At 38.0% G+C, this 9993-nt stretch overlaps 2 non-coding genes across 2 annotated transcripts; one reads left to right on the forward strand and one right to left on the reverse strand.

Annotated features, from left to right (window-relative positions):
- The first annotated feature begins 1533 nt into the window (after nucleotides 1-1533).
- Nucleotides 1534-1640, forward strand: LOC112753864 (small nucleolar RNA R71). The gene has a single exon (XR_003178227.1). It is a non-coding gene; the product is annotated as a small nucleolar RNA R71 (small nucleolar RNA).
- A 7913-nt stretch (nucleotides 1641-9553) lies between these two features.
- Nucleotides 9554-9661, reverse strand: LOC112752827 (small nucleolar RNA R71). Its single transcript, XR_003177240.1, has one exon. It is a non-coding gene; the product is annotated as a small nucleolar RNA R71 (small nucleolar RNA).
- Between the last annotated feature and the right edge of the window lie 332 nt (nucleotides 9662-9993).

A 9993-nucleotide genomic window follows, 5' to 3' on the forward strand; every position in this document is an offset into this window, starting at 1 on the left:
TTTTTATGCCAGTTATGGCGTTTAATTCCAGAGTAGGGTAAAGACTTGGCATTAAACGCCAATTTGCGTCATAAAAAATTGGACAAAGTATGGACTATTATATATTGCTGGAAAGCCCTGGATGTCTACCTTCCAACGCAATTGAGAGCGCGCCAATTAGGCTTTTGTAGCTCCAGAAAATCCATTTTGAATGCAGGGAGGTCAGAATCCAACAGCATCTGTAGTCCGTCTTCAGCCTCTGAATCAGATTTTTGCTCAGGTCCCTCAATTTCAGCCAGAAAATACCTAAAATCACAGAAAAACAAACAAACTCATAGTAAAGTCCAGAAATGTGATTTTTGCATATAAACCAATAAAAATATACTAAAAAGTAGCTAAATCCTACTAAAAACTATATGAAAATACCCCCAAAAAGCGTATAAAATATCCGCTCATCAGACGGACGGTAGCCATTGACAACGGTGATCCCCTAACATATAACTTGCCATGGAAAGGAGTATGAATGATTGAATAAAGGCAGTAGGAAAGCAGAGATTCAGAAGGAACAAAGCATCTCCCTACGCTTATCTGAAATCCCACCAATGAATTACATAAGTATTTCTATCTTATTTTATGTTTTTAATTATAATTTAATTATCAAAACCTCGTAACCATTTGAATCTGCCTGACTGAGATTTACAAGGATGACCATAGCTTTCTTCAAGCCGACATTCTCCGTAGGATCGACCCTTACTCACGTAAGGTTTATTACTTGGACGACCCAGTGCACTTGCTGGTTAGTTGTGCGGAGTTGTGAAAAAGAGTTGAGATTACATTCGTGCGTACCATGTTTTTTGCGCCGTTTTAGAGATCACAATTTTGTGCACCACTTTATAGGGCTGGTTTTGGTTCTGCTGTCTGTTGTTGTTATTCCACCTCTGATTTTCATTGTTGTCTCTGCCTCCTCTGTTGTAGTTGTCCATCCAACCTTGGTTAGAATTATCCCTCCATCCCTGGTTGGAATGGTCTCTCCATCCCTGGTTGGAGTTGTCTTGCCAACCTTGGGTGTAGTTTCCACCTTGGTTGTAATTGCCGCCTTGTTGATTGTACCCTTGATTTGGGCAGTCGTAGAAATTATGAGTGGCTGCTACGGTGTTGTCCTCTTGTTGGAGCTGCGGACACTCATCAGTGTAATGACTATAATCAGCACATATTCTGTACACTCTCTGAGGGACTAACTGTTGACTTTGTTGTGGTGGGGGAAGCTGAGGCTGTTGTTAATTTAGCTATATTTGCTTAAGTAGGTTGGTCATCTCACATATACTCTGTGTAAGAGCAGAAGTCTCAATGCTAGAAGAAACCTCTGCAACAGCCTTTGAGTGGTTGTTCCTGTGCCTGTGATTCCGAGTGGACTCAGCTAGGCCGCTGATCAGTTGCCATGCTTTATCTGCGGTCTTGTACTTTTTCAGAGAACCATTACTCGCACCATCTACTGTAGTCTTATCCCAAGGCTTCATGCCTTGAGTGAAGTAACTGATCAACACTAACTTGTCAATTATATGATGGGGGCATGCGTCCAGAAGATTCTTGAAGCGCTCCTAGTACTCATAGAGAGTCTCTGATTCACCTTGAATAATGCAAGAGATCTCTTTCCTTAATCTATCTGTAACTTCAACCGGAAAGTATTTTTCCAGGAATTATCTCCTGAGCGTATCTGAGTTAGTGACGGTCGCTTTAGGTTGAGTGTAGTACCACTCCCTCGCCTTTCCCTCAAGAGAAAACGGGAAAGCGGTCAGCAAAATAGAAGTTTCATCTGCACCATGACGCCTAACAGTAGACCAGGTTGTCTGAAAATCTCTTAGGTGCTTGATAGGCTCCTGAGCAGGTAAACCATGAAACTTGGGCATCATGTTGATTAATGTAGTCTTCAGTTCAAAATCTGCAGCCAGATTTGGGTGACGCACTTGATACGGTTGCAGAGTAAAGTCTGGGGTTCTTGCCTCCTGCAGAGTTATCCTCTTGGGTTCCGCCATGTTACCTGCACGTAAATCAACCGAATTAGTAGTATAGGAGCTGGTTTCTTCCTCAGATGGCGGTTCAAGCTCGCCCTCAGATGAAACTGGTGAATCGATAACAATTACTTCACCACCCTCAAAAGCTAACCGACGCCGAGCTCGCCTAATACATGAAAGAGTTCTTTCAATTTCAGGATCAAATGCGGCTAAGCTCGGATCAGGCAGTGAACGCGTCATTCAATGAAAGGAACATACAGCTCATGGTAATAGAATAAAATAAAATATGCAAAACTTAAAAATATGTACACTAATTAATAATTTAGCACATAATTGCGACTCCCCGGCAACGGCGCCAAAAATTGATGCGGGACAGAAGTCAGCCAATTAAGAATTCAATATAGAAATACGTTGCGAGTATAGTTCTTAACCATGAAAAATCCGCTCATCAATTTAGAAAGGTGATAAACCCCAATTTTGTGGTTTATATTGTGTAGAATTTGGGGGTTTTGTCAATATTTCTCACACTTATTCACAGGAATTGCATGGTTTTGTGTTCTCTTCCTGATTTTGCTTCATGATGAAAAACATGCTTATTTTGCCTTAAAAGAGGGAAAGAAAGCATGCACAAAAGGAAGGAACATGAAGATTTGGATTTCGGGAACTTCAACACCGACGCGCACGCGCACGCGTGCATGAAGATAGCTGGAAGCAGCGCGCAAGGATGGACGCATCCATGCAGAGCAGAGAAATTCCATCTACGCACACGCACACATGGCAGGCACGCGTGGATCACAAAAGCAATCGGCACGCACGCACGCATGGCGCGCACGCGTGGGAAGCTGCATGTGACCTCATTAAAAGAAATCGTGCTTGGCGATTTCTGAGGCTCATCAGGCCCAAATTCAAGTTGTTTCTGCATTGAAAATACCCAAGGATGCTAGGGGGAAAGGGGGATCATTCATTTTACCCTTAGACACAATTTTAGTTAGTTTTTGGTTCTTGTTCTTCTAGAGAGAGAAACCCTTGTTCCTCTCTAGATCTAGATTTAATTTGATCTTCCCTTGTTGAATTCTGAATTGGATCTTGTTAACTACTAGTTTTAATTGTTTAATTTGAATTCCTTGGTATGATTTTACTTAGATCTTGTGTTAGTTTTATGAATTGTTGTCAATTGCCACTTTATACCCATTTCTTGAATGTTGTGAATCTTGACTTGTTAATGTTACATTGATGATTTCTATGATTAATTGTGTTGTTTGAATGATTGTATGTTGATAATTGTTAGTGGGTACTTGTCAATTTCAATTTAAGTGCAATTTGAACATGTCTTTTATTAATGCTTACCATGTGTTTGATGAATTGTTTCCCTTGATTATGGAGTAGTTCTCTTTACTCTTGGCCTATGCTAAGGGAATTGGGTAAACTTGAGTCATTGGGTCTAATGAATTTGATGATTTGGGAACCCTTAGTGGTGAATTTGATAGCCATTGACACTAACCTACTACTAAGTTAATTAGTAGTGAGGTTAGAACTTATGAGTTGATGTTGACCAAACCATTTAACGTACTTCAAGTATAGAAGTACACTTAATGAGTTTGGTTCCTCATAATTGTCAAGATATGGTTATTAGACAAGGATATTGACCCCAATTCCCATGTCTAGCCAAGAGTTGCTTTTATTATTCATATTTGAAAACCCATATTCTAATTGTCTTGTCTTAGTCATAGTTATTGTTTAGTTTTAGAGTAGAATTATACTGAATGATCCTATTAGTTTGGAATTGCTCACATCTTGCTTAGTTATTTGAATAGTTTCTTGCATCTTAAGATTACTTGCTTGTTAAGATTCCTATTTTATTTTTTTGCTCATGACTCACAACCCTGGAATTCTAACCAATGTTGAAGCACATGTTTGCCTATTCCTTGTGAGATGACCCGAGATTTGAATACTTCGGTTATTTTTTATTTGGGGTTGAACTTGTGACAACCAAATCCCTTTCTAAATTTGATCCTTGAGGATTGTTGTTGGTAGAGCTATACTTGCAATGGGACTTTATTGAGAAATTCTATTCCAACGTAATCCTTGAGCTTGCATCAAATTTTTGGCGCCATTGCTGGGGAATGGTTACAACATATGCCTTGATATTGGTTATGTGAATATGTGAATATTGTAGCTAGTTTACTTTCTTTCAATACATAGCTTTAGTTTAGATTTATTTTGTTTGTGTGCTATGACTCCCAAGTTTGATGACTCGGTCTCAACCGAATTTTAGCTTAGACGAGTTTGACCCTGAGATTGAAAGAACTTTGTTACACACTTGGCAAGCTAGACGGCGGTTGGACTATACGGCTAGTACTTCAGCCTCTCTTGAGGAACATACCGAATCACTAGGCGGTACCGAGAGTGACTTGGAGTCCACTACTTCCTATTCTTCTGTTGGCACTACTAATACATCTTTGCATCTACAGGTGAACCATACATGGCGGAGCCACGACGGATTACTTTGCATGAGCAAGGAGCTCCGGATATCATACTCCAACCTTTGCAAGCAAGGTATCCTAACCTTAATCCAAACTTTGAGTTGAAGAGTAGCTTGATACATCTACTACCTAAATATCATGGGTTGCTGGGTCAAGACCCCATCCGATCTCTTAGAGATTTTCAAGTTGCTTGTTCTACGGCTCGAAGGCATGGAGCCGATGAGTTGGCTATTATGCTTTTTGCCTTTCTTTTCTTTCTTGAAGGGAAAGCAAAGACATGGTTTTACCGGATGAGATTGCGACCGATTGGGATTTCTTGGGAATAAAGTTTCTAGATAAGTTCTTCCCACCGGAGAAGACCAATTATGTCCAGAAGGAGATCTCGGGTATAATGCAAAGAGACCAAGAGAGTTTTTATGAGTATTGGACTTGGTTCAAGAGGCTATTGGAATCTTGTCCACATCATGGATTGAACACTCACTTGCTCATTAGCTACTTTACCGGAGGTCTTTGTGTGGAAGATAGATGATTGCTTACTGCTTCTAGTGGTGGTTCCCTTTCGAAAAACAAGACAGAGGAAGAAGCTTGGAAGTTGATAAATGATGTTGCCGAGGTCACACAACATGTAAGGGTGAGAATTAATCCTCTCAAGGGTGTGGCAGAACCGTCCCATTCCGAAGCAAGCCTAACCGAGGCACTTGAGGATATGACCACCATCCTCACGCAGATACAAAAGGATCAAAAGGAATACTACTCCATCCAAGCCATCCAAGCCCAACCTCCAGTTGCTCAACTTGAATGCCCTCCTAGGATTTGTGGTTTGTGCTCTAGCACCACACATTACACCGATCAATGCCATCAAATTCAAGAGGAGCATGCCCTTGTTGTAGCCAATGTGAACTATAACAACCGTCCGCCCTATCCTTCTCAAGGCCAAAACAACTACTCTCATGGTAGTAATCAAAATCAAGGGTGGAGGGCAATGCACAAGGGAGCAATCAAAACCAAAGATGGAACAACTCCTCTTTTCATTACAACAACAACCCATCTTCATCTCAATACCAACACAACAACAACAACCACCAAGCCAACCAAAATCACCACAACAAAAACCAAAACAATTATACCAAATACCAAGCACCACACCATAGACAACAATCCAACTGATGAGCGGATAATTTATATGCTTTTTGGCATTGTTTTTAGTATGTTTTTAGTAGGATCTAGTTACTTTTAGGGATGTTTTTATTAGTTTTTATGTTAAATTCACATTTCTGGACTTTACTATGAGTTTGTGTGTTTTTCTGTGATTTCAGGTATTTTCTGGCTGAAATTGAGGGACTTGAGCAAAAATCAGATTCAGAGGTAGAAGAAGGACTGCTGATGCTGTTGAATTCTGACCTCCCTGCACTCAAAGTGGATTTTCTGGAGCTACAGAACTCAAAATGGCGCGCTTCCAATTGCGTTGGAAATTAGCCATCCAGGGCTTTCCAGCAATATATAATAGTCCATACTTTGGCCGAGTTTAGATGACGCAAAAGGGCGTTGAACGCCAGTTCTACGCAGCAGTCTAGAGTTAAACGCCAGAAACAAGTCACGAACCAGAGTTGAACGCCAAAAACACGTTACAACTTGGCGTTCAACTCCAGAAGAAGCCTCCGCACGTGTAAACATCAAGCTCAGCCCAAGCACACACCAAGTGGGCCCTGGAAGTGGATTTATGCATCAATTACTTACTTCTGTAAACCCTAGTAACTAGTTTAGTATAAATAGGACTTTTTACTATTGTATTAGACATCTTATGATTTTAATTCATCTTTGGATCATATTGATCACGTTTGGGGGCTGGCCATTCGGCCATGCCTGAACCTTTCACTTATGTATTTTTCAACGGTAGAGTTTCTACACTCCATAGATTAAGATTGAATGAATATCTCTTGGATCTCTTAATCAGAAGCTTCGTGGTATAAGCTAGATTGATGGCGTCATTCATGAGAGTCCTGAATGTCTAAACCTTGTCTGTGGTATTCCGAGTAGGATTCAGGGATTGAATGACTGTGACGAACTTCAAACTCGCGAGTGTTGGGCGTAGTGACAGACGCAAAAGGAGGGTGAATCCTATATTCCAGTATGATCGAGAACCTCAGATGATTAGCCGTGCTGTGACAGAGCATTTGGACCTTTTTCACAAGAGGATGGGATGTAGCCATTGACAACGGTGATGCCCTTACATAAAGCTTACCATGGAAAGGAGTATGACTGATTGGATGAAGACAGCAGGAAAGCAGAAGTTCAGAAGAACGAAAGTATCTCTATACGCTTATCTGAAATTCTCAACAATGTATTACATAAGTATTTCTATCTTTATTTTCTATTTATTTCTCTTATTTATTTTCGAAAACTCCATAACCATTTGATATCCGCCTGACTGAGATTTACAAGGTGACCATAGCTTGCTTCATACCGACAATCTCCGTGGGATCGACCCTTACTCACGTAAGGTTTTATTACTTGGACGACCTAGTGCACTTGCTGGTTAGTTGTGTGAAGTTGTGAAGTTATGTTTGGACCATGGTATTGTGCACCAGTTATTGGCATCATGCCAGGGAGAGAACGAACAACAAATTTTACAACCTCAGAGTAACAATTTCGCATACCAAGTTTTTGGCGCCGTTGCCGGGGATTGTTCGAGTTTGGACAACTGACGGTTCATCTTGTTGCTCAGATTAGGTAATTTTCTTTTTGTTTTATTTTCAAAAATCTTTCAAAAATTTCTCATCTGTTTTCGAAAATTATTCTAAATTTTTAAGAATAAATTCTAGTGTTTCATGAAGCATGTTGAAGCCTGGCTGGCTGTAAAGCCAGGTCTAATTCTTTTGAATAGGGGCTTCCAACCATCAGCATAGAGGCAAGTTAATTTGAATATCAGCTGTTGCATGCCTGATTTATATCCTAAAGCTGCCTGGCTATTAAGCCATGTCCAACCCTTTGATTGGAGCTTTGGGTTAATATTGAAAGATTCTTGGAATTCTTCTTAAAAATTTTGGAATCCTTAATTTTCTTTTTCACATTAATTTTCGAAAAATCCAAAAAAATCATAAAATCATAAAAATCAAAAATATTTTGTGTTTCTTGTTTGAGTCTTGAGTCAATTTCAAGTTTGGTGTCAATTGCATTTTTTCTAAAAATTCTTTGCATTTTTCGAAAATTCATGCATTCATAGTATTCTTCATGATCTTCAAGTTGTTCTTGGCCAGTCTTCTTGTTTGATCTTCATATTTTCTTGTTTTGTGTCTTTTCTTGTTTTTCATATGCATTCTTGCATTCATAGTGTCTATACATGAAAAATTTCTAAGTTTGGTATCTTGCATGTTTTGTTTGCATAAAAAATTTTTCAAAAATATGTTCTTGATGTTCATCATGATCTTCAAAGTGTTCTTGGTGTTCATCTTGACATTCATAGTGTTCTTGCATGCATCATGTGTTTTGATTCATAATTTTCATGTTGTGAGTCATTTTTTTTATGTTTTTCTCTCTCATCATTAAAAAATCAAAAATAAAAAAAATATCTTTCCCTTTTTCACTCATAAATTTCGAAAATTTGGATTGACTTTTTCAAAACTTTTTAAAAATTAGTTGTTTCTTATGAGTCAAATCACATTTTCAATTTAAAAATCTTATCTTTTTCAAAATCTTTTTCAAAAATCAAATCTTTTTCATTTTTCTTATTTATTTTCGAAAATTTTAAAAATATTTTTCAAAAATCTTTTTCTTAATTTTATCTCATAATTTTCGAAAATATCCTCAACAATTAATGTTTTGATTCAAAAATTTCAAATTTGTTACTTACTTGTTAAGAAAGATTCAAACTTTAAGTTCTAGAATCATATCTTGTGATTTCTTGTGAATCAAGTCATTAATTGTGATTTTAAAAATCAAATCTTTTTCAAAACTAATTTCAATCATATCTTTTCAAAAAGATCTTTTTATCTTATCTTTTTCAAAATCATATCCTTTTAATCATATCTTTTTAAAACATATCTTTTTTTCAAAAATTTGATTTTAAAATATCTTTTCTAACTTCTTATCTTCTTATCTTTTCAAAATTGATTTTCAAATTTGATTCAACTAACTAATTAACTTTTTGTTTGTTTCTTATCTTTTTCAAAACTACCTAACTAACTCTCTCCCTCTAATTTTCGAAAATCTCTTCCCTCTTTTTCAAAAATTCTTTTTAATTAACTAATTGTTTCAATTTTTAATTTTAATTTGATTTCATTCCTAATTTTCGAAAATCACTAACCCCTTTTCAAAATTTTATTTTCGAAAATCCTCATTCTCTCTCATCTCCTTCTATTTATTTATTTACCTACTAACACTTCATCTCACCCAAATTTGAACCCCCTCTTCCATCTGTGTTCGAATTTTCTCTTCTTTCCTTCTTTACATTACATTCTTTTCTTCTTCTACTCACACAGAGGAACCTCTATACCTGGGTGAAAAGGATCCCTATTATTATTATTTTTCTGTTCCCTTCTTTTTCATATGAGCAGGAGCAAGGACAAGAATATTCTTGTTGAAGGAAACCCTGAACCTGAAAGGACTCTGAAGAGGAAACTAAGAGAAGCTAAAATACAACAATCCAGAGATAACCTTATAGAAATTTTCGAACAGGAAGAGGAGATGGCAGCCAAAAATAATAATAATGCAAGGAGGATGCTTGGTGACTTTACTGCACCTAATTCCAATTTACATAGAAGAAGCATCTCCATCCCTACCATTGGAGCAAACAATTTTGAGCTGAAACCTCAATTAGTTTCTCTGATGCAGCAAAACTGCAAGTTTTATGGACTTCCATCTGAAGATCCCTTTCAGTTCTTAACTAAATTCTTGCAGATATGTGATACTGTTAAGACTAATGGAGTAGATCCTGAAGTCTACAGGCTCATGCTTTTCCCATTTGCTGTAAGAGACAGAGCTAGAGTGTGGTTGGACTCTCAACCCAAAGATAGCCTGAACTCTTGGGATAAGCTGGTCATGGCTTTCTTAGCCAAGTTCTTTCCTCCTCAAAAGCTGAGTAAGCTTAGAGTGGATGTTCAAACCTTCAGACAAAAGGAAGGTGAATCCCTCTATGAAGCTTGGGAGAGATACAAGCAACTGACCAAAAAGTGTCCTTCTGACATGCTTTCAGAATGGACCATCCTGGATATATTCTATGATGGTCTATCTGAATTAGCTAAGATGTCATTGGATACTTTTGCAGGTGGATCCATTCACCTAAAGAAAACGCCTACAGAAGCTCAAGAACTCATTGACATGGTTGCTAATAACCAGTTCATGTACACTTCTGAGAAGAATCCTGTGAGTAATGTGACGCCTCAGAAGAAGGGAGTTCTTGAAATTGATACTATGAATGCCATATTGGCTCAGAATAAAATATTGACTCAGCAAGTCAATATGATTTCTCAGAGTCTGAATGGAATGCAAGCTGCATCCAACAGTACTCAAGAGGCATCTTT

Source organism: Arachis hypogaea, chromosome 15, assembly GCF_003086295.3.
Source record: "Arachis hypogaea cultivar Tifrunner chromosome 15, arahy.Tifrunner.gnm2.J5K5, whole genome shotgun sequence".
NCBI classification, from domain to species: domain Eukaryota; kingdom Viridiplantae; phylum Streptophyta; class Magnoliopsida; order Fabales; family Fabaceae; genus Arachis; species Arachis hypogaea.